Raw genomic sequence first — 27,292 nt, forward strand, 5'->3', positions numbered from 1 at the left:
CATAATAAAACACAGACCACAATCAACATGAAATGCTCATTTAATTCCAGGACATTGCAGTTGAACACATTTTACAATGTTTATTAAGTGCAATAGCACATTTTAAGTCATGCACATTTGCCATTATCTTTCCTTATAGCTATCTCAAATACAGATAATGCTTTTAAAATAAATGTAGAATATATCCATGCAATACAATTATAATTATAAACCTGAAAATTCAATTGATTGAAAAAAAAAAACTGATAAACTCAGATGCTTGAACATTATTAATGTTCTTATTATGTTTTTGTTGATATTGTATTTAGAAAATGCTTGAAATGCACAGCACCACTGTTTCTATCACATCAGCATTGCATCCCAATTAATGAATCAATTCTATTTCATAAATTCTGAAATGATATTAACTCAACACACATTTTTAATATCTTCCCTCATAAAATACGGTCTCACAGAACAACTCTCATAGCCGCAAACTCTTCCTTTATCCTCCCCATCCACATGATGTAAGCGTAGTGAAAGACCACATGCGCATATACATGCACATACATTTCATAAATGACTTAGCATTGTTTATGAACCACCCTAAATCATACATAACCTTCGCTCCATCCACAAGCACTGACCTTATTCTGTTAATACATATTAAAAAGGAGGAAATGCAATATATATATATATATATATATATATATATATATATATATATATATATATATATATATATATATATATATATATATATATATATATATTTATATATATATATATATATATATATATATATATGTATATACATAAAAAAAGCTATTTGAACTCTGCTCCTTTACATAGTAAAATCAGCATGTGATAAATAAGAAGAACAAAAGAACTCCCTTCAGTCTTTCTCACACACACACACACACACACACACATACACACACACACACACACACACACACACACACACACGCACGCACATCAGGATTACATATGCATCTCCTGCCTTCTCCCAGTAGGATCAAGCTGAGAAAAGAAGTCACAGGTCTTGCGCATAGCCAGGAGTGCCAGTTTACCTAAAGGAGAGCCGAGGTCACGTCCCGCAAAGCATTGCTCTGCTACTGGAGTGTATATGTATGTGTGTGTGTGAGAGAGATTTATTTAGAGAAAGGCAGTATTTTCCCTGGGGAAGCAGTAGGAATTGAAGCTGTATGCTGAGAGGAGGGGCACCTTTCTCTGCACGTGAATGAAAGGGGCGCGCTAAAACCCACTTGTGTGCTGGCATGATTGTCTCGCATGACCCCGACTTCACCAGAGGTCCTGAACCCACATCCTGGCTGTCACAATAACACCGGGCAGGAGCAGTCGCTGGCTGACCGCGTCCACCGTATATATACCAACACAAAACAGCCGTTCTCATTCGACTTCTGAAGTTTGCTGGTAGATAAATAGACTAGTGGTGCTGTTAATGTGCTGTACTGCATTGCTGGGTTCCACATAATTGATTTGTGTTGGGACAACATGAAGGAATTAAGTTAGCTTAGTAGTTTTGTACAAATGTAAGTGGATTGAACATAAAACAATTAAGTTGTCCAAAAAAACCTCAAGAACTGTGTTGTCTTAGCTCATTTAATATTTGAGTATTATGTATTGAGTGTGTGTTGTGGATTTACACAATATGTGCACGTTACATTCTTATTTAGTTGTGTTATACACTAAAAATGCTGGGTTGTTTCAATTCAATTGAGTGTAATAGGGACTAATTCAACTGCTGGGTTAATATTCTGAATTAAGCACAATTGTAAGCAAATGTTTGGGTTGTTCATATTTTACCAAATTTGGGTTAAAATAACCCAGCATTTCTTAGAGTGTATATGATATATTATTAGTTTAATTCATTTTTATGCTTGGATGATGGGTCATTTATTTAGATAATAGTTTAATTTTAAACAACCCAGCATTTCCTAGAGTGTTTTTTATTATATAAATTTATTAGGTTATTTTGTGATTATTAGTTTAATAGGTGAAGGATGACAGATCATTAAGTGTTAAATTTTAAACAACCCAGCATTTGCTAGAGTGTTTATGATATATTATTAGTTTAATTCATGATTATTACTTTAATGGATGATGGATGAAAGGTCATTTATTTAGACATATGTTCCAACTCAGCATTTCCTAAATTGTATATAGTATAATATTAGGTTAATTCATGATTATTAATATATTGGAGGATGGATAATAGGTAATTTATTTAGACATATGTTCCAACTCAGCATTTCCTAAAGTATATATGATATAATATTAGGTTGATTCATTGTTAATTGTTTAATGACTGATGGGCAGTTATTTAGATAAGTGTTTGATTTTAAATAACCCAGCATTTCTTTGAGTGTATATGATATAATATTAGTTTAATTCACTTGATGCTTGGATGATGGGTCATTTATTTGGATAATTGTTCAATTTTGAACAACCCAACATTTCCTAGAGTGTTTATGATTATTATTAGGTTAATTCATGATCATTAGTTTAATGGATGATAGATGAAAGGTAATTTATTTTGAAATATGTTCCAACTCAGCATTTCCTAAAGTATATATGATATAATATTAGGTTAATTCATGGTTAATTGTTTAATGACTGATGGGCAGTTATTTGGATAAGTGTTTGATTTTAAATAACCCAGCATTTCTTTGAGTGTATATGATATAATATTAGTTTAATTCACTTGATGTGTGGATGATGGGTCATTTATTTGGATGATTGTTCAATTTTAAACAACCCAACATTTCCTAGAGTGTTTATGATTATTATTAGGTAAATTTATGATTATTAGTTTAATGAATGATGGATGAAAGGTAATTTATTTAGATAATTTTTCAATTCTAAATATACCAGCATTTCCTAGAGTGTATATGATATGCTATTAGGTAAATTAATTTTATGCTTGGATGATATGCATAAGACAGGTCATTTATTTAGATAATTGTTAAGACGAATTGTTGTAGAGATGCGATGAATTCTGCTCCCAAATATACAAGTTCAAACTTACTTAAAATGAGCTGAAATAACAGTTGAGTTAACTTGAGTTTTTTTTTGGGGGGGGGACAACTTAATAGTTTTATAATTAATCCACCTAATTTTTTAAAAACAATTTGATTAACTTAACAAGGAAAAGATTGTGTGGAACCCTGCATTTTTATTAGAAATTTGTGTTTGGAACCAAATTTTGATAGCAAATATTGTTATTTTGTTGTTGTTGTTTTTCTAAAGGATGGTAGACTTGTGTTATTTAACACAAATTACACATATTATTATTGTTAACGCTGAATGAATAAATAAATAAATAGAATTATTAAGTAAGAGGAAAAAACACCTTGATAAAAAATGAAACAAAAACTGAAACAAATCATTATCATCATCATCATCATCATCGTCAAAATGTTTAATGTTGATTAATATTTGTTGATGACTCCAGAGCATTAAACAAACAAAAAAAAACCTAACCCAAATCCAGTTTAAATCACAAGGATAATTGCTACACTTGTTTTTTATATACTGTAAATACAGCACAGAAATTTCCTTGGAAAAGAAAAGAAAAAAGAGTGCTCGTATGATTTTCTTCCAAGATATTTACTATCCACAATTGAGAGAAAACATATATTTAATTTCCCATAACACCCATTTAGAATGTGAAAGAAGAAAAAGCCAGCATTTGATATTTAAAATGGCACGGAAAAGGATTTAAGACAAAGAATTCAGGCAGAAAGGATTTCTGTAATAATCTTCAAATTATTAATTGATTCAAAACATTGAATTATCTGTGCAATTGTCAGATTTTTAATTGGAGAAAAACTTGATGTTTAAAATAAAGAATATAAATATAAAGCAATAAGGAATATAAAGTATTATCACAAATTTATCCAGCAGTCACACACACACACACACAGTGGGAAGAAACAGAAACAGCATTAATCTCACTAGCACCATTCATTTTATTTATTGCATTCAATTTTATTTAAGTACAACAAAAAACAGCATCAACAAATAGCCTCTCTCCATACATCCTGATTAAACTGCAACTTTTTTTTTTTTTTATCTAAAGAGGCGTTGCTGTTTAACGGTTAAATCACAGAACTCCAAATGTCCGGCTATATAGCCTCAGACATCTCGGTGTAATCTCATGCACATAAACAAATACAAAGCTTCTTTTCAGCGCTGCCGACTCAAAATTCTCTTCAAAGGCTCTCTCGGCTTTTGTAAGGTTGCACGGGCAACAATATCAGTGTGCGGACCAGCCCCTTTTGTGTTCTGCTTCATTGTGAGGTTCAAAAACACAGACTAAAGACTTGCTTTGCCACCCCCATTACATTCAGCCCTCCACTTTTATTCCAACTGGTCCTATTGAAATCTCTAATACCGAATAAAGTTTGAGATCCCCAGATCAATGCGGTGTAGAGCATTGTGGTTGTAAAAATGAAGGAAAAAAAGCTCCTCATAAAAACGCACCGCTAGAACTTGGAGGATTGCAGACGGACGCTTTTGAGTAAATGCCTTTGCATGAAATGATGCTGGAAAATGAGTGTAAAAAAAGGTAGCTTTTTTCTAGGAATATGTATTCATTATTAGGATTTTTTTCATTGTGTAGTTCAATTGTTTATTCAGTGTTTTATTTTAAATGATAAGATGTACTTCTTAGATATTAATGCAAAATATATCACATCTTTTGTTTATTTTTAATTATAAGATATTAATGCTTATGATTAATTTAAAATAAATAATAAAATCCTAAACTTTTACTTAAATATATGTATTTTTTAAATGATATAATATAGTTCTCAGATATAAATGCTTTGAATTATTATAACAAATTGTTTGTTATTTTGAATTATAAGATACAGTTCTCAGATTTTAATACATTTGATTCATTTAACATTATTAATAAAACCCCAAATTTATACTTAAATATATGTATATTTGTAAAATTATAGGATGTAGTTCCTAAATATCAATGTGTTTGATAACTATAATAAATTGCATATTTATTGTTAACGTTAATTATAAGATATAGTTCTCAGATATTATTGCTTTTGACTCATTTAACATTAATAATAAAACACTAAATTTATACGTAAAAAAATATATTTGTAAAATGACAAGATATTCTTCTCAGATTTAATGCATTGAATAATATAACAAATAATTTGTTTATTTTTAGTTATAAGATACAGTTCTCAGATATTAATGCTTTTGATTCTTTTAACATTAATAATAAAACTCTTAATTTATACTTCAATATATATATATTTGTAAAATGACAAGATATAGTTCTCAGATATCAATGCGTTTGGTTAATGTAACATAAATAATAGAATCCTATATATATATATATATATATATATATATATATATATATATATATATATATATATATATATATATATATATATATATATATATATATATATATCAAAATAATCATCTTATTATATCAAAATAAGATGAAGTTCTCAGATTTGAATGTGTTTGATTACTATAACAAATAGTTTATTTTAGTTTTAATTATATGGTTCTCAGATATTAATGCCTTAGAATAATTTAACATAGTCTTTGTTTGTTTAAACTACTAATTAAAACAAGCTGAATCAAAACAATTGTTGATTATTTTTGGGACAACGTAATTGTTTTATGTTCACTCCACTTTAATTTGTAAAAACTAAAAAAGTAACTTAATTCCTTCATGTTGTTCTGACACATATGGTGTGGAACCCAGCGTTTTTAACAGTAAAAATCCTAAAGGTATACATATATATATTATAATTCTTGGATATCAAAGCATTTGATTGATGAAACATGAAATTCTAATTGTATACTTATACTTAAATTTGGGCAATATGTGTTCATGTACGCCATGTAATAATTTAAAAGAACAATAATTTCAAACAACAAAATTGCTGTCAAATCTCACTCATATTATCAGCAACGCTGTTATTATTCATAATGTTTAGAGATATAATAATAATGCAGCTTTTGTCGATTGTTTTCGGTGTTTCTCGCAAACATTTATTAGTCCTGACTGTTTTTTTTCCTCTATTAATCTTCCCTGAAGCAAAAGAAAAACAAATCAAAGACCGGTTAAAAGATGAAGAGTGTAATGACATCAATAAACACCACCTAAAAACCGTATAATACACATCAGAGCGCCGAACACATCTCCATCAATTTTCCCTTTTCTTCCTGCTCTTGCTTATGCCGAGATCAGCCTTTTATCCTTTCTTTGTTTGCAGAAGTTAGAAAAGGGGGGGGATTGCATCTTTGAAGACGTATCGGGATATAGGGGAAGTGACGATGCAGATTGTTTTATAGGAATAGATTGTGCTTGTGATGTTGATTTGCAGAATATAGATCACATGGATGTCTATTTCTGTCCTTTTGGCACATTAAGCATTAATAAATATCATGGAATGATACAGAATTTGATATAAACATTGTTTAATAGATAAATATGTGGTAAGACTTTACAATGAGATTAAATTATGTATTTACTAACATTAGTAACACTTTTTACAGTATATATTTATCTTGGCTAATGTTAGTTCATGAATGTAATTTGTTCATTGTTTGTTCATGTTGACTCAGTGCATTAGCTAATGTTAGTAAACGCTGAACTATGATTATTAAATGCTGAACATTCTGTATTATTAGTAAATACATGAAGTCATATACATAATGAAAGCTTATTGTAAAGTGTGGTGCTATGATGACGACAATAAGTCAATAAAAGGACCTTAAACTTCTGTTGAATATAATATAATATAATATAATATAATATAATATAATATAATATAATATAATATAATATAATATAATATAATATAATATAATATAATATAATATAATATAATTGAAAGAAGTAGAATAGAATGGACTAGAATAATCATGAACTATATATATATATATATATATATATATATATATATATATATATATATATATATATATATATATATATATATATATATATATATATATATATAAAATAACATAAACCAAGAATTTAAAGCAATATCAGTTTCGGAAGGGAAAATCTCTAACCATAGATTATTAAAAAGATATAGGGGAAGTGACGGTGCAGATTGTTTTATAGGAATAGATTGTGCTTGTGATGTTGATTTGCAGAATATATATCACATGTCTATTTCTAATGTCCTTCTGGCTTAATAAACATTAATAAATACAATGGAATGATACAGATTTTGATGTAAACAGTGTTTAATATAGAAAGTGGTAACACTTTACAATGAGATATATTTACTAACATTAATAACACTTATTACAGTATATTTATCTTTGCCATTGTTAGTTAATGAATATAATTCGTTTGTTGTTAATTCATGTTAACTCACAGTGCATTAGCTAATGTTAGTAAATGCTGAACTATGATTAATAATTGCTGAACATGTATTGTTTATTATTAGTAAATACACAAACTACTATTAAATAATGAAACCTTATTGTAAAGTGATGCAGATAATAAGTCAATAAAAAAGCCTTGAATTACTGTTGCAGATATATATCACATAGATGTCTATTTCTATTGTCCTTCTGGCATATTAAGCATTAATAAACACAATGGGATGATACAGAATTGATTGTAAACAGTGTTTACTATAGAAATGATGTGGTAAGACTTTAAAATAAGGTTGAATTATGTATTTACTAACATTAGCAACATGTTTTACAGCATATATATCTTTGTTAATGTTATTTCATGAATCTAATTTGTACATTAGTTCATGTTAACTCTCTGTGCATTAGATAATCTTAGTAAATGCTGAACTATGATTAATAAATGCTGAACATGTATTGTTTATTATTAGCAAATACAAACTACTACTAAATAATGAAAGCTTATTATAAAGTGTGATGCCATGATGCAGATAATAAGTCAATAAAAGGGCCTTGAATATATAATATAATATAATATAATATAATATAATATAATATAATATAATATAATATAATATAATATAATATAATATAATATAATATAATATAATATAATTCGATAGAATTTAAAGATAATAAATATGTATAAAATAACATAAACCAAGAATTTAAAGTAATATCAGTATTGAAGGGAAAAATCTCTAATCATAGATTATTAAAAAGATTACAGCTTCAATTCCATTCAGACGAAATAAACCATTTCTTTATGTGTTTCTCTTTGTGTTTAGCCTAATTTAACTTTTTTTTTATTTTTTTTTAGCTGCAGTGAATTTAATTTAAAACAGTTAAATACCAGCCATCAGGCACCTTGATTTAAAGAAAAAAGCACAATCATTTGAAGGAAACTAAAACATCAATTCAGAGGGAAAAAGCAGCTGAATCAAAGCCAGCTTAAAAACCATAATAGTGCTGAAAAAAAAGTGTCCTTTGAGGGAGGGTGAGCGAAAGAAAGGAAAGAGAGAGAAACGGGCGGAATATAATCTCATCATGCGGCGTCCACGGTACCTATTTACATCGAATGCAAAGAGGGCACGTCTGCCTGCGCATCCCTGCTGCGTGGACTGAAAAGCAGGAACAAATCAAAGACACAGCTCATCTGTGTTTATATTTTCACACAATGAAAAACCTACTCTTTGTATAAATACCCCCCCGCCCCTATTCTTTATTATTGTAGAAAAGCTCCCCCTTCACCCGTTCCACAAATCCATCTATCCTGTGTTCCTCGGCAGCATGCTGAATTAACATCAGCTGCTTTATTGTTGTTGCAAAATCACTAATTTGAGGAAAAGCGTATAATTATGTAGTCGAGTCTCCCATTTTGTTTCATTGCAATCACAGCTTTCGCTCATATCATCTGATGATACCTGTGTGAGCACAACAGAGACAGACAGACATGCTCGCATCAGTCTGACCCCCCTGTCCTCCATCTCTCCTCTGCATCATGCACAATGCCCAAGTTTACAGCATCCCTGTAACACAATGATTTGCATTCTGCCCACTGGAATCTCGCCTGGATATCCTGAATTTTTCAGCCGTGTGTCACATGCATTTTTCAGACCGACTGACAGAATACAGACAGCACTGGCGGAATGACTGCTGCCTGTGTGTGACGTGTGTGTGTGTGTATTTCTGAGAAAAGAACATGGCGTTTGTGTGTGTGTGTGTTTGTTGCAAGAAGGCTGGTCCTAAGCTAGCCGCATTGTTCCGAACGCTCACCTCTGCATCACACACAAGCAAACACAAATGCCAGCTGAATCTGCGCATGCAGAAATAAAAAATGCTTGCACATATGATTTTTTTTTGGTTTTGTTGCAACAATACATTGTTAGCATTGCAATGGCTGACTGTTTTGGTGACGCTTATACTTTGAAGAACACTACACACTATATTTACACCTCCTTGACCTCAATTTGTTTATAGAAGTCGTCTATGATTACAGGTTTTCAGCATTCTTCAAAATATCTGCTTGTTTAACAGGACATAGAAACTTATAAAGATTTGGAGCCACTTCAGAGTGATTAAATAGTGGGTAAAATGTAGATTTCTGTGTGAGCTATCAAACACAGAGGGCAAATATAAGGGCTTTAATTTACACAACAGAACAATATCACTGTATATATAGTTGAAGTCAGAATTATTAGCCCCCCAGAATTATCATCCCCCCTGTTTATTTATTTCCCTAATTTCTGTTAAACATTGAGAAGATTTCTTAAACACATTTCTAAACATAATAATTTTAATAACTCATCTCTAGTCACTGATTTATTTTGTCTTTGTCATGATGACAGTAAATAATATTTGACTAGATATTTTTCAAGACACTTCTATACAGCTTAAAGTGACATTTAAATAATTAACTAGATCATTTAGGTTAACTTGGCAGGTTAGGGTAATTAGGCAAGTTATTGTAAAACGATGGTTTGTTCTGTAGACTATCGAAAAATATTTAGCTTAAAGGGGCTAATAATTTTGTTGTTAAAATGGTCTTTAAAAAAATCAAAACTGCTTTTATTCTAGCTGAAATAAAACAAATAAGACTTTCTCCAGAAGAAAAAATATTATCAGACATACTGTGAAAATGTCCTTGCCCTGTTAAACATCATTTGGGGAATATTTAAAAAAGAAAAAAAATTAAAAGGGGGGCTAATAATTCTGTATATATGGAAAAATATATGATGTAGTCTTGTTAGCATTGCAAATGCTAACTATTTTGTTGATGCTTCAATATTTACACCCTCTGAACTCCAGTCAAAATAGTTTTATATCCTACTCTGGAAGTCGATGTTTACAATTTTTCAGCTTTCATCAAAATATTGGTTTAACAGCACATAGAAACTCATAAAGGTTTGTAATCACTTGAGTAGGATTAAATAGTGAGTAAAATTAAAGTCTTTGGGTGAACTGCTATATACAGTTGACAAATATAAATTAAACAACAGCACAATGTCATTTCTTTGGAACAATTCATGAGGTAGCCTTGTTAGCATTGCAAATGCTGACTGTTTCGTTGATGCTTCAGCTTTGAGAAACACCACACACTTTATTTACTACCTCTGACCTCCAGTCAAATTAGTTTTTCCAACACAATCTCACAGCAATTAGTAACTTTTAGATTTAGTGTCTAATTCATATGAATTCGTTTGATCTAATTTGTACAATTTAGTACGATTTGCTCATCAGCCAATAATGGTTGGGTTTAGGGGCGGGGTTAAGTGCCATGCCTTCTTTTTAAAATCGTACATTTTCGTACGACTGGACTCAGGCTGGGTTTCCCCTACATTACAGGTTTTTACCGGTGATTTTCAGCTTTATTCAAAATATCTTGTTTGTTTGACATAAAAACTTATAAAAGTGATTTAATAGTGAGTAAAATTGAGATATTTGGGAGAACGACTATACACAGATATAGGGGCTTTAAATTAAACAACAGAAGAAAAGTGTAATTTGTTATTTAGAACAATAGATGAGGTTTCCTTGTCAGCATTGCTGGCTGTTTTGTTGAGGCTTTAATATTTACACCCTCTGACCTCTGATTTGTTTTGTGTGAAGAAGTGGATGATTACAGGTTTTCAGCTTTCTTCAAAATATCGGTTTGTTTAACAGCACATAGAAACTTATAAAGGTTTGGAATCACTTGAGGGGGATTAAATAGTGAGTAAAATAAAAATTTTGGGGTGAACTGCTATATACAGTTAGCAAATATAAATTAAACAACAGTACAATGTCATTTCTTTGGAAATTCTTTGGACATTACAGGTTTTCAGCATTCTTCTGCTTGTTTAACAGGACATAGAAACTTATAAAGATTTGGAGCCACTTCAGAGTGATTAAATAGTGAGTGAAATGTAGATTTCTGGGTGAGCTAGTAAACACAGAGGGGACATATAAGGGCTTTAAATTAAACAACAGAACAATATCACTGTATATACAGTTGAAGTCAGGATTACTAGCCCCCTGTTTATTTTCCCCCCAATTTCTGTTTGGGGGAAAAATGTATTGTTCCATTTATTTGGAACAATACATGAGGTAGCATTGTTAGCATTGCAAATGCTGAATGTTTTGTTGATGCTTCAGCTTTGTAGAACACCACATACTATATTACACCCTCTGACCTCCGGTCAAATGAGTTTTTCCTTACTATGTAAGTCGATTGTTACAGGTTTTCAGCTTTCTTCAAAACATCTTGTTTGTTTGACAGAACATAATACTCATAAAAGCGATTAAATAGTGATTTTTCGGGTGAACTACTGCACACAGATATAATAGCTTTAAATTAAACAACAGAAGAATATCACTGTCGTTTGTTATTTGGCACAACACATGATCTAGCCTTGTTAGCATTGCAAATGCTGACTGTTTTGTTGATGCTACACTTCGAGGAACACCACACGCTACATTTACACCCTCTGACCTCCAGTCAAATGTGTGATAGTGATAGTATAATTGTCATGACAGGTTCAAACAGCACTATGAGATCTCTGACCTGAAAGAGAATGATTTGGATGGGAATGAACATGGCGCTCACCTTTCTTAGCTCGCTCATCGTGACTGTTAGCATGTCACCTCCGTCGGGCCGTGAGGGTATCGATCAGCATCTACTCCACCATGAGGTCCTGCTCTATAAAACAAAACCCCAAACCCAAACCGAAAAAGGAGCGAACCTTACGTCTTTTTCATTTTAAAACATACTGCGAGGCCGATGCGACCGCCGCTCCTCGTGAGCCTAACTTTCATGTAAGCCGGCGACAGATGCAGCTTTTGGGTCTCTTTTGGGGGGCCTCTCCCCAATATTTTAAGCCCAATTTTCTATGGTTTGATTTAGGGACGATGGGCTTGATGCCGGGAGTGAGACAGCAGGCTCAGCGGGGGCCATTAGCCATGGTGTGGTGGCCGACTTAAAAAGAGTTCAAGCTCCCGCAAGCGAAAGGAGGAGGGAAAACCCCCAAAGTCTTCCTTTCCCACCTTCTCCTCTCCAGTAACCTGATGATGGAGCTCGTAGCAGTAATAATCGGCACCCTCCATTAACAGACCGCTTATAGAGCATGTGAATGCCTGACTGTTATATCAGGAGTACAGTAGCATATATGAGGATTTGAGGGATGCCAGATTACTAAAGAAGAACCTCATATAAGTCATTTACTTTATTGAGTTCAAAAATAATTTAAAATGCAACAATTCGAGAACAATGTCAGCCAGTGGGCGACATCAAAAAACAACATCAAAAATATGACAAAAATACTAATTAATTTGAGGTCAATTGACTACCTCAAAATGACATCTAATATTGGCGTCAAATTTGAGTCATTTGATGACATCATTTTGGCGTCATTTGAGGTCAATTGACTACGTTGATGTTAAAATGACATCAAGTTGACATCCAATACTGGCGTCAAAAAGACGTCAAAAACACAAATTGATTTGATGATGACTGACTACCTTGATTTTAAATTATATCAAATGGAAATTTAATATTGGCATAAAAAAACGTCAAAAAGACAAATTGATTTTGTCAATTAACTACATTCATATCAAAATGACATCAAATTGACGTCTAATATTGGAGTCAAAAACACGTCAAAATTACTAATTAATTTGATGTCAATTGACTACATCGATATTAAAATGACATCAATTTGACATCTAATATTGGCATCAAAAAATACAAATTGATTTGTCATCAATTGACTACATTGATATTATTGACATCTAATATTGGCGTCAAAAAAGACGTTAAAAATATAAATCGCTGTGATGTCAATTGACTACATCGATATTAAAATGACATCAAGTTGACGTCTAATATTAGCGTCAAAAATACTAATTGATTTATTGTCAATCAACTACACTGATATTATTGAAATCTAATATTGGCGTCAAAAAAGACGTTAAAAAACAAATCGATTTGATGTCAATTGACTACATCGATATTAAAATGACATTAAGTTGACATCTAATATTGGCATCAAAAATACTAATTGATTTTATGTCAATTGACTACATTGATGTTAAAATGACATCAAATTGACATCAAAAACACGTTAAAAATACTAATTGATTTGTAAATTTTCCAGTGTAAATTTAGAAGCTGGAATTGAAGAATCCATATGAATAAAATGTTTTTTATATTATAATGCTTTATGAGTCGTTATTATGATCAAAAGGCATCAATTTGTCAATGTCAAATGGACGCCAAGGTTTTGACATCAAATCGATTAGCATTTTTGACATGCTTATTTTTATGTCGTTTTGCCATCAAGTTGGTATATATAAGAGAATCTTTCAATAGGCTATTTTATATCACTGCATTTCCCATGATTCACTACAGCAGTAAAAAAATGTACTTATTTATTCAATTATTTACCAGATAATCTTCGGTTTAATTTCATATTCTGAAAAGTACAAGCAGTCAGAGAGGTATGAGTAACTAACATGAAATACGTCTGAGAAATTGATATGTTCTGAGGCGTTAAAATGCAATGCTTCACTTGAAATGATTTTAGCCGCTTTTGAGTTAAATACAATATTAGCAAAATTACCATAATAACACACACACAAAACTATTTATTAATGTATATCTCTTCAGGTCCATAAAAATTTAATATAAAGCAAAAGGTGAATAAATATTTGAGGAGTTCTACACTCTATAATAAGCTCAATGATGTATATTTTGTGGAAATATTATTTTTTGTGGATTTTTTTCAACTTTTTTGATAATTTGAATTTTTTACATTGTATAAAATGAAGTACAAAATGCTAAACTATTATTACTATGTAATTCCTGAAATAAAGCTGCAAACATTTTTTTAATTAAGGTTTTCTTATTACAATTGTTCTATGTGCTTACTATAATAATTACAAATAATAATGTATAATTACATGCAACTAAGCCTGAACCTTATCCTAATTCTAACCCTAACTACACTGTGAAAATTGATGTAAAATTTACAAGTGCATAAATTAACAATACATTTTGTGTTGTAAAACTACTTATAGTGCCCAATTGTAATAGTAAAAGTTTAGTGTGTTTCTTAATTATATAGTATTACTGGCAATATATTGCATACATTACAATGTATATAGTCAGTACATGTAAATAACTGATATCTCTCAGTAGTTAAATAAACAGTCACACTGTAACAAGAACATCTCAAATAGTGTAACCAGATTACTCCAGTCTTCAATGTGACCTTCAGAAATTATTTCAATTTCGATTAGCTGCTTTCTCAGCATTTCTTTTATTCACTTTTGAACGAATTATTCTGTCCTTGCCGAAAAAAAAAAACCTTTTCCTTAGATCCACTTGAGTTACAGACATTAGTTAAAGAATCCTACCTACCTACCTACCTATTTACTTATCTATGCTAGATTTCTAAGAACAAACCAAAAAATCATATAAATAATTTATTTTGTTAAAAAATATTTAAAAACACAACAATACCAGAACAATGTCAGCCAGTGGGACATCAAAAACACGTCAGAAATGCAAGTTGATTTGAGGTCAATTGACTACATTGATATCAAAATGACATCAAATTAACATCTAATATTGGCGTCAAAAAGATGTCAAAAATACAAATCGATTTGATGACAATTGACTACATTGATGTTAAAATAACATAAAATTGACATATAATATTGGTGTCAAAAATACGTCAAAATAAAATCGATTTGATGTCAATTGATTACCTTGATGTTAAAATGACATCTAATATTGCCGTCAAAAGTATAATTAGATTTGATGTCAATTGACCTTGATGTTAAAATGACATAAAATTGACATCTAATATTGGCGTCAAAAAGACGTCAAAAATACAAATTGATTTGATGTTAACTGACAACATTGATGTAAAATGACATTAAACTGACATTAATATTGGCGCCAAAAATACAAATGGATTTGAGGTCAATTGACTACATTGATAGCAAAATGACACCAAATTAACATCTTATATTGGCATCAAAAAGATGTCAAAAATACAAATCAATTTGATGTCTATTGATTACCTTCATGTTAAAATGACATCTACTGTAATTTTGCCTTCAACAAAATAAATTGATTTGATGTCAATTGACCTTTATGTTAAAATGACATCAAATTGACATCTAGTATTGGTGTCAAAAAGATGTTAAAAATACAAATCAATTTGAGGTCAATTGACTACATTGATATCAAATTGACATCAAATTGCCATCAATGTTGGCATCAAAAAAACACATCGATTTAATGTCAATTGATTACCTTGACGTCAAAATTACATCAAATTGACATCTAATATTAGCATCAAAAAGACGTTAAAAATACAAATCAATTTAATGTCAATTGAAAACCTTGACGCTATAATGACATCAAATTAACATATTATATTGGCGTTTAAAAGATATTAAAAATACAAATCAATTTGATGTCGATTGATTGCCATAATGTCAAAATGACATGAAATTAACATCTTAAATCGGCCTCAAAAATGCATCAAAAATACAAATCGATTTGAGGTCAATTGACTACATTGATATCAATGATTATATAAAATTGACATCAAATATTGGCATCAAAAAAACGTCAAAAATACAAATCGATTTGATGTTGACTACCTTGATGATAAAATTACATCAAATTGACATCTAATATTGGCATTCATCCATCCATCCATCCCCCCATCCATCCATCCATCCATCCATCCACTTGACAGTTATCCAAAATCTGTCATTCACTTCACACCTTTACTCAAAGCGAAGTGGCTGTTAAAATATCAGTATATTTGACAGGAGCGTTATCAATTTTGTACTAAACACTCCAGTAGAGCTTAAGAAAGGAGCTGAGATGTACGCATTCAGTTTACCGAAAAAAAATCTTTGATTAAACTTCAGTCTTTGAGTTCCTGATGAGTCTGAATAGATACAGCGAGGATTACTTGAAAGAGCACATTTCACAGATTCCCATTCAACAGCATGTATAATAGCCAGGATTGATTCAAATAAAATGCACCAGAGAGAAAGAGAGAGATAGCCCTGTCAGTTGTTAAGTATCCCTTATACTTTTTAATGATGCCAAGTAACTTTGTTTCAGCAGGTTTAGCCAAACACTCAGTTAATTCTTCATAATGATAGTTTCTGTCACAGTGAAGAGTTTGAAGCTCAATATGTCTGATTATATGTTGGTTTAGACCTTGTTCTCTGCCCAGCCTCAATCTCAGCAGGGTGCCTCCAATTACACCGCTGATTAAGACACTCTTGTGCGGAAAAACCTAATTGGCTTCGTGCTGCAGAGAGAACTGCTGTGTGTGTTTTTTTTCTTTTCCACTGCGGACATAAAAAAGAGGCACCAAGAGTGAAAAACAAGACCCTCTCTCTCCTTCACTTCACATTTTCCCCAGTGGCCGAGGTTATTTTGAAGAAACCCTAACCGAGAACAGCTTTTTTTTTTGTCGGAGAACGCCACTTTGTACCTGTTGCCACCATCTTGTTTTCCGATAACAAGCTGGCAACAAAACAACGGATGAGAGAGACTTCGCTCCTCAATAAACATAACAGCAGCATCTTCTCCCGTCGTCGTCAAATTAAATTCTGAATCTGGAATTATCTACTCAACAGCTGTGAAGAAAAGCACATGCTCCCCTGTGTTGCATTTGTTTTCCCCCTCCTAAGCCCTGATAAGGCTGGCTTTCTGAAGCCCAGTTGCGTTTCTGTGTGTGTGTGTCGTCTAGGAGGATGGGAAGGTTAGTTGGTTGGGGGGTTTGAGAACGGGTGACATTTGTTCCTGGGTTGTGTGGAGGACTCCCTGCTGAGGCAGAGCTTGTGAAGCCGGCCAGCCAGGCCTCCAGGAGCTCTAACTAAGCTCCCTTCCCCCCATACACACACACACATGGACACATGAGCACTTTCACTCACATTCACAATGTCAAATTAGAAGCAAGTGGCACATGCAGAAAGTAGCAAACACAGATGCAGAGAGCTCAATTCTGCAGTTCTTAACGATGGCGTATTTTTAGTTGTCTCTTTTTCCTTCTGCACAAGGGCATTGCAGTGTGAGCCAAACGAGAGGAGGAAAAAAAAACACACTCGGGCTGATTCACAGTCAGTGAGCTAAAAGAAGGATACGTTTGGAGTTTAATTGCATTATATTCACCCTATAGTCTATAACAATATTGTATTCATGCATACTAAATATGGGTTATAGTGAAGTGCTTGTAATGGACTTGAATGGGATCTGTTTGTAAATGCAAAAATAATCAGTATAAACTATCTAGTGTAGCCTCAATAATAGTAAAGCCTTCTGATCAGAAATATATTTTTATAGACCATTTCCATTTGGTTATGTCATTAGCCCATGAGCATGTCCAGAGGTGCGTTTACCAACTATCAAACTATCATAGCACGATGCATCGTTTGGGAAAAGAACTATGTAGTGACGAGAGTTTCCAAAAACTCCTAGTTTCTCTGTCGCAGATCCATCGCTTGAACCATGTTAGTTTTACCGTAAAATGCCCATAATGATGCTCTAAATGGGGTGGAGTAACTACTTCTTTGGGGAAGAACCCCATAAATTCTTTGTGCAAATTATATTGTTTTACATAAACACGCATTTAAAAAAATCCAATAATAGATTTGGTAAAAACATGCACTCGCTTTCCATATTAACTAAAATATATGTAAATGACACATATAGGGCCTGTCTTTGCCTTACTAATATTATTGAGAAGTTGAACATTACATATTCTATTCTAAAACATAATATCACTTACAAACGCTAACACTATTCTAGTATCATATAAATAAATAAATAAATAATGAGGCTGTTTATTATAAAATAAATTGTAATATTTATTATTTATTAGAAATGAAAAAAAAAACATAGTAATATTATTATTATTATTATTATTATTATTAATAATAATAATAATATTAAGTAAAATATTGTTTATTTTTTATTTTATTTTATTGAAAAGTCTACTTTTACAATTCGACATAGTAAACCACTGCAGAAAGTTCTAACCAGCAGGCCCATGTCATATACAGTACAGATACCTAATAAATAACCCACTATAAATTAAAAGAATTAACGTATGCTTTTTGTTTTCAAAAAGAGATGACTTTAATGCTGTTTTGTTTTGAATTTTTCCAACTTTGAATATTAGAATGTTCTAAATGAATAGGGCATAGGGGGGATAAGTGGGAATAGAACACAGCCAGGAACTATGTTTCTAACTACAGCTCCGGAGGTGTAGTTGCGAGTGCTCTAGTTTCCGATGCAGTTTGCAAATGTTCATTGGAGCAAAGGAATTGGGGAAAGATGTAATTTCTACCGGTAAAATGTCCATTTCATGTTAAGTGAATTCGGTGCCAATAGCCTAGTAGTTAAGTGCGCTGACATATAGCACCATGGTGCTCACGGCGACCCGAGTTCGATTCCTGACTCGATGTCCTATGCCGACACTTCCACTCTCTCTGGTCCTAATACTTTCCTGTCTGTCCTCCACTATTCTATCCTAATAAAAGGTAAAAAAAAAATAAAAATAAAAAATAGGAAAGTGAAAGGATACTAAACTATTAACAAAAGCTGTTTATCCATTAAGAACATTAACCGAACTGCAGTCTAGCCAAGGGCTATGCATGAGAGAGTCTTACCTCTGATTTATATCTGGTGACGTCGTCTGTGGAGGTCACCATTCAAAATTAAAGCGCATCTTTCCGCTTATTATGTCTTAATGCTCATCGCCATAAATTAAAGCTGAGCGGGACTCTGCAAAATAAACCGTGATACTCTGACCACGGTTGACTTGTTTTAGCTCTTTTGGTCTGTTTAGAAAGTTTGCAGAGTGAAAGTGAACCGCACCCAGAACAAAGAGCAACAATGTACCAATTTTAATCCCTGTTTTGGAACGACTGAATCGATTCACAGGTGTGAAAGCGCCCTTAGTAACTTCTGTAACACATGTATGTAATCCACCATTGTTGTAGTTGTTGTTGCTATTACGCATTGTTATCAGCCTGATCTCACAAGGAAACATAACTATTTTATGTTTGGTCAGTTTAGTGGTTAATTCGTACAAATTCTTACGAGTTTAGTTGTACGAAAATGTACGATTTTAAAAGAAGGTGTGGCTCCCAACCCTGCCCCTAAACCCAACCGTCATTGGGGGATGAGCAAATCGTACTAAATTATGCGAATGAGATCATATGATTTCATACAAATTAGCCACTAAATCAAAGTGATGCCACTAAATCAGTGATGTCACTGTAATAAGATCAAGACGTGGTCTGATGACATCATAATTTCACAGATTTGCTGGTCACATAAAATCACGAGTTTCCAGATTTATCCACTCTGAACTGCTATTTTTACCAGTCAAATTTCATCTTTAAATGCTTTTCTTTATCGTTTTTTTTTCGGTTGTGCCTGACGTTCAAACTATGACATCTTCAACCCTCAAAATTCAAGTATTTCTTAAATGCTAAAGAGTTTCCTAGTTTGGAAGTGTTAAAAGACTGAAACACAAACCTTTAAAAATAAGGCTTTCCACAGTTACTCTATGATTGAATATTTTGGACTATTGAGTATCGTTCCCTGATTCCCCCATTCATATGACTTTCACACAACCACAAGACGATAAGTATGAATGCTAGCAAAATATAATGAATGATCATGTATGTTTTATGCTGTATAAACTATTAGTCTTCCATATTTTGTGATTCATGTTTTAATTTTTTCCCGCTTATTTCTGCTTTTGAATTGCATTATGGCAACTTTTACAACTTTTAAAAGTTCAAAAAAGTGACTTTTATTAACATTTTTAATAGTGTAAAGCACTATATTGTCTGGGTTTGTGTTGTATATTACGCTACAAAAACCTTGTTATAAACTGCCAGTACATTTTCTGTTATTTTACACTTATTTCTTTATTTATTATTTCATTTACATTATATTGTTTCAAACTGCTAACAGTCACTTTGGTAAACTGTAGAGTTAAATTTTCAACAATAAAAGTCCACGAAGCAGAAATCAACATCCCATAATGCAATTTATAACCATAAATAAATGAGAAACACTTATGTTTTTTGAATCAGAAAAGATGGAAACTTTGAATTAACATTATCTCTCCCACTTTACACATGTTCACTCTACTTATATGGAGTACTTTTGTACTTACACAAATATATTTTTTATTTTAAACCAATCTTAGACATCTTCATATGGTGGGGTTAATCAGTAATAACATGCACCGGCTCGTACACCTGTAGTATTTCATCCTGATAGACTGCTATCATGCAAATCATCTCAGTATCATTATGAAATGGTGCCATCAGCAGTTCCAGTTCACTGAAGATTCTAGGAGGATTTCCCATAGATAATCACAAAATGCTAAGAAGCATCAGGAATGAATATGACCGTGATGATGGAGATTTTAATGCATACACTCATGCAGAGACGATATCAGGGATGTGAGAATTGTGCATTCATTAGGCTTTAATACATCACATTTGTTTAATTTTATACACTGAAGAAAATAATTCATTGAATTTACTACACTTTTTTTTTAAAGGTAAGTGCTTGCAACCAATATGGGCTAATTTAAAATAACAAATGTTCATTTAACTTAATTTAGCTTTTATTTATTTTATTTAAGCATTTAGCTCAATTTTTTGTATAAATTCAGCTCATATAAATTGTTAATAAATTGTTACCTTAAAAAAAATCAGTAAATCCAGTGAATATTTTTTTTTCAGTGTGCATAAAGAGTTCAGATGCAAAAAACTCAAAGGACTCTATTTTAACGATCTAGTCACACCGTCTAAAATGCATGGCAAAAGCATTAGTGGTGTGTCTGGATGCACTTTTGCTATTTTAAGGACGGAATAATAAGCTTTGTACCCTGGCGCATGGCCTGACAGGGTTGTGCTTATTGTCTTAATGAGTTATTTATGTGTTTTGAGCATTACATGCATTCAACCAATTAGAGTCTCATCTCACGTTCCCTTTAAGAGTCAGTTGCGTCACACCATGGTGCATTTGCTATTTACATAGCGGACTTTGTAGGTAGAAAAACAAAATGCTTTGCTAGAGAGGAAACAGTTAAACAGAGCATTTGCAGCACAAGGAAAAAGAACGAGCCTCCTATATTTGGCCTCTTTACTTTCTCTTTAATTTTACTCCTTTACTTTCGCGGAGTAAGGAAACGGTGGAAACTCACTCCAATGAATACATCCATTAGCCTACATAATTAATTTAGTTTGTTAATTACAAGGGCAGCACGGTGGCACAGTGGGTAGCACAATCGCCTCACAGCAAGAAGGTCACTGTTTCGAGCCACAGCTGGGTCATTTCTGTGTAGAGTTTGCATGTTGTTGGCGTGGGTTTCCTCCGGGTGCTCCAGTTTCCTCCACAGTCCAAAAACATGTGATATCCAACACAAGTCCTATTCTTATGCCCCATATGGTGATGCATATGTCTCCAAAACCTGACAGGAGGACAAATCTAACAATTTTGACATTAAAATGGCTTTTACATTTTTTTTTAAATAATTGCTTTTATTCTTGCTGAAATAAAACAAATAAGACTTTCTTCATGAGAAAAAAATATATTATCAGACATACTGTGAAAATTTCCTTGCTCTGTTAAACATCATTTGGGAAATATTTAAAATAGAAAACAAAATTCAAAGGGGGGCAAATAATTCTGACTTCAACTGTGTTGAAGTCAGAATTATTAGCCCCCCTGTTTATTTTTTCCCCTAATTTCTGTTTAACGGAGAGAAGATTTTTCAACACATTTCTAAACATAATAGTTTTAATAACTCATTTCTAAATTATTTTATCTTTGCCATGATGACAGTAAATAATATTTTACTAGATATTTTTCAAGACACTTCTATACAGCTTAAAGTGACATTTAAAGGCTTAACTAGGTAAATTAGGTTAACTAGGCAGGTTAGGGTAATTAGGCAAGGTGGTTTGTTCTGTAGACTATCGGAAAAAAATTGCTTAAAGGGGCTAATAATTTTGACCTTAAAATGTTTTTTTTTATTCTAGCCAAAATAAAACAAATAAGTTTTTCTCCATAAGAAAAAAAGTATTATAGGAAATACTGTGAAAATGTCCTTGCTCTGTTAAACATCATTTGGGAAATATTTGAAAAATAAAAAAAAATAAAGGGGGGCTAATGAGCGCACGTAAGCGGATTTGATCTATTTTATTTATTGAACAGATTGTATTATTAGTATTGATCGTAATAATCTAGGGAAAGTCTGTAAAATAACAGTGTTTTTCTGTAAACATGTTAATGAAAATATCTGTGGATTCATTATTTTTTGCACTTTATTTTAACAATGAAATTTTTCCGTAATTTTATGGTTTTTGTTTGGCAGCCGTAGCTGCCAGTCATTTGACCTTTTTTTAACAGAGCAAGTAATTACAATTTCTTACTTTAATTTTATGTCATTTTAAATGTACTTAAAAAACAGGAAGAAACAGTGTGTACATAATACACAATTTTTATTGTATAAAACAGGAAAATTGCTGTAATTTGTCATTAATTATACAGTACATAAAATAACAGTCAAGCTGTTCATTTACAGATGTTGTTCGTAATTTTTATGGACTTTTGAATATAATTTAAAATAACAGAAAAATACTGTATAAATAATACTGTAATTTCCCTGAATAAAAAACAAAAATATCAGTAATTTGTCGTTAATGATAAAGTACCTAAAATGAAAGTCAAACTGTTAATTCAGAGAGATTGTTTGTCATTTTACGAAGTTTTGAATATAATTTGAAATGACAAAAAAAATTACTGTAAAAACTTTAGAGATATTTTCTGTAAAATTATTATTATTTTTTTTTACAGTGTAGTTACAAGTGGGAACGAGTGTGTATGGATGTTTCCCAGTACTGGGCTGCAACTGGAAGGGCATCTGCTGTGTAAAACATATGCTGGATAAGTTGGCGGTTCATTCTGCTGTGGTGACTCCTGATGAATAAAGGGAGTAAGCCGAAGGAATATGAATGAATGAATTTCCCAACAGTCAAATGAATCAGAAGCTCTATTCATAAAAAAGACGGCAACACTTTAGTTTAGGTCACAATTCACAGTATTAACAAACCAATAACTAACAATACTAGCTTAATACACGACTAATTAACCATTTATGAATAATTAGAAAGGTAGTAGCTGGGTTTAGGCTTGGGTAGGGATGTAGAATTAGACAACTACTACTTTATAACTACTAATGAACAGTTAATATCTTAATAATAGTCAGGTAATAAGCCAGTACTTAATAGGATGATTTGTGATGTGAACTAAAGTGTTACCAAAAATACTTTACTTATGTCGATATCTGTGTATATCGTTACATTCTATATCATTGTACAGCAAGTCCGTCTTTCTAAGCAGTTCTGAATTTCCCATGATGCTTTTGCAGATGGATGTCCTGTATTTTCAGGTCCGCGCGTGATACCTGAAGTAATTATATGTATGAAAGCCGAGACGCCAATTTATCAATAGTTTAAAGTGAACGTGATAACGCAAACATCAATAACCAGGAGCAATGAAACAGAAAATTAAAATTCAGAGTAAACAAGCGCAGTGTGACATTATTGCTGTATTAGACCGAGAGCTGCAGGCCAATTTAGTGAGCTAGTTTAACAGCAGCCCCAAATGGGATTTGATTTGAGCATGTGTGTGTGTGTGAGAGAGAGAGAGAGAGAGAGAAAGCAAGAGAGAGTGACTTTGTACTGCAGGTGAGTGAATATCTCAAGCTCTCAGCCTCTGGACCCCCTGCTGTTTTCAATCAATACCATTAGAATGGCTGAGTCCGGTCACCCTGACTGTAATCTGCAATGTGTACGTGCGCATGTGTGTGTGTGTGTGTGCGTTTCTCCTCCAGCCCCCCTCCCTGCTATTATCAGTTCGATAAGCTTTGGCACAATTTAACACAGATTTGGGCGACGGTTCATTTTTAAGGTTTTTTAAATGTTTTTTTTTTGATTATCAGGACAAATAAGGAAAGCAGCAGATGGTCTTGAATCAGTGTCGAAACACAAGAGTGAGAAACGCCTGATTAGTAGAACAAAACAAATGTGAGTGATTCTGTACCGTATGAACTTGATGTTTTATTTTTGATTAAGTTTTTTAACTGCATGCTTCTAATTTGTGTACAGTGTAAAGTCTTGTTATATTTCTTAACATTTATATTTATATCTAATATTTTCTTAATATTTAGCTTTTTTTGAAACCTCAGATTCCATATTTTTCATGCCAATTATATTTTTATAGCTTTTGCATAATAAAAAAACATCCTATTTGTTATTTTAGGCCCAAAAGTCATATTTAATTTACGAAATCCTTTAATCATAATACTATTTAAATATTATGATTAAAGGATTTCATATATTAAATATTTTTTTTACTGTTTGGTGCAGCTTATTGCATTCATTTTGTTTTGCAAATAATGTTTTTGTAATAATAATAATAATAATAATAATAATTATTATTATTATGATGGTTATTAACATTATTACAAAAATGTTTTACAATACATTATGAATGCATATTGTATTATTATTATTATTATTATTATTATTATTGTTATTATTATTATTATTATTATTATTATTATAAATATCAGTATTATTACTACTATTTTTGTTGTTGTTATTATTATTATTTTATCATAATTAGCATTTTTATAATAATTGTTGTTATTGTTATTATTATCACTTTATAACAATAATAATAATAATATTAATAATAATATTATTAACAACAATATTGTTATTATTATCATTATTATTACTTCCACCATTATTTTGTTTTAATAATAATAATAATTTTTATTATTATTATTACTATTATTTATAATAATAATAATAATAATAATAATAATAATAATATTATTATTTGTATGGTAATTATTAATATTAGTATAAAAAATTATTTAATAATAATTGATAAAATCATAATTATCATTATTATTATTTATTGTAAAAACAATAATATTAATAACAATAATTATTATTATAAGCATAGTTAGCATTATTATTATAATTGGTATTATTATTATTAATATTAATATTATTACGATTATCATTACCACTATATACTACTACTACTATTACTACTACTATTATTATTATTAATAATAATAATAATAATAATAATAATAATTACAATAAATAATAATAATAATGATAATTATTATGATAATAGCAATTATTATTATTGTTATTTTTATTATTATTATTATTATTATTATTATTATTATTATTTTTATTATTATTGTGATTATTTTTATTATTACCACTATGTACTACTACTACTACTACTAATAATAATAATATTAATATTAATAATAATTAAAATAAAAAAATGATAATAATGATAATTATTATGATAATATCAATTATTATGAAATAACATAATTCATTAAATAATAAATAATATTAAATAATATTATTGTAATTTTTATTATTATTCATTAATTTTCCTTCGGCTCAGTCCCTTTATTCATCAGCGGTCGCCACAGCAGAATGAACCGCCGACTTATCCAGCATGTTTTACGCAGTGAATGCCCTTCCAGCTGCAACCTACTACTGGGAAACATCCATACACTCTCACATTCACACACATACACTTTAGTTTATTCAATTCACCTAAAGCGCATGTCTTTGGAACCAGAACACCCAGAGGAAACCCAGGTCAACACAGGGAGAACATGCAAACTCCACACAGAAATACCAACTGACCCAGTCGGGACTTGAACCAGTGACCTTCTTGCTGTAAGGCGACCGTGCTTATATTATTATCATCATAATTATTATTTATTTCTTTGCTGTTATTAATGTGTTTGCAGATATTAGAGATAGGTTAATGATTGACATACATTCAGCTATTTTTAAATATAATTTTCATGTATAAGTGCATCATAATTAATTACTAAATTAAATTTGTGTTGCGGCAACAACAAAAACACCATCTGTGTGTTCATACTTACTTTTAATATAATCTAAGCCCACTGCACTTCCTTTAATTTTAATAAGCAGAATTAATAACAGCAGAAATTATGACAGCAAATTAAAAAGGGTTGCCAACTAAATATGTATTGCTAAATCTTAAAATATTTAAATTAATCTATATACTTTTTTATAAACATTAATCATGCTTACAAATATGTTTCATGCAATGTTATCACTCTTTGTATAGCTCTATACATGCGGAAAAAAATGACAGCTTCTGCACCAGTACTTGCATTATGTTCTGTAATACATGGATGTATACAGCAGGACCATCTGTATTTGCCCAGTGGATATATGCAAATTTGGATTTTAATTACACAGATGTAATGAATCTGTCAGCCCCAATTGCACACAGTTGCATTGACTTTGCAGAGAGGCCACATGAGAAAATGATATGCTTATATTTTGTGTGCAAAACAATAATCTGTGGTAATTGCAGTTTATATGACACCATAATTACACATTAAGTACGCAGTTGTTACAAACAAATACATTCCTAGGGTAATATTGCTCTGTGCAACATTAACAAAATGATCTATTATCATCCGCTGCGTAAAGCATTTGCATAAAACTTATGCTGGAATAGTTTGCGGTTCATTGCGCTGTGGCAACTCCTGATAAATATGGGACTAAGCCAAAGGAAAATGAATGATTTTTTAAAATTAAATTATTATATTAATATTATTACTACAATTATTATTATTATTATTATTGATGTTGTTGTTGGTCTTGTTAGTATTGTTATCATTATTGTTGTTGTTGTTATTATTATTATTATTATTATCATTTAATA

At 31.2% G+C, this 27,292-nt stretch overlaps 1 protein-coding gene across 4 annotated transcripts in view; it reads right to left on the reverse strand.

The window, feature by feature from the left end:
- ctnnb1 (catenin (cadherin-associated protein), beta 1) overlaps window positions 1-27,292 on the reverse strand; it is a 61,483-nt gene that overhangs the window by 24,920 nt on the left and 9,271 nt on the right. For 2 of the 4 annotated variants that reach the window (XM_073924573.1, XM_068213884.2), the window contains exon 1: window positions 12,014-12,224. The exons of the other annotated variants lie outside the window; for them this stretch is intronic. The gene's annotated coding sequence lies outside the window, so the exon portion shown is untranslated. Of the gene's footprint in view, window positions 1-12,013; window positions 12,225-27,292 lie in introns of those variants that run through there. 4 annotated transcript variants of the gene reach the window in all.

This window comes from Danio rerio, chromosome 16 (assembly GCF_049306965.1).
Source record: "Danio rerio strain Tuebingen ecotype United States chromosome 16, GRCz12tu, whole genome shotgun sequence".
Classification (NCBI taxonomy): Eukaryota; Metazoa; Chordata; class Actinopteri; order Cypriniformes; family Danionidae; genus Danio; species Danio rerio.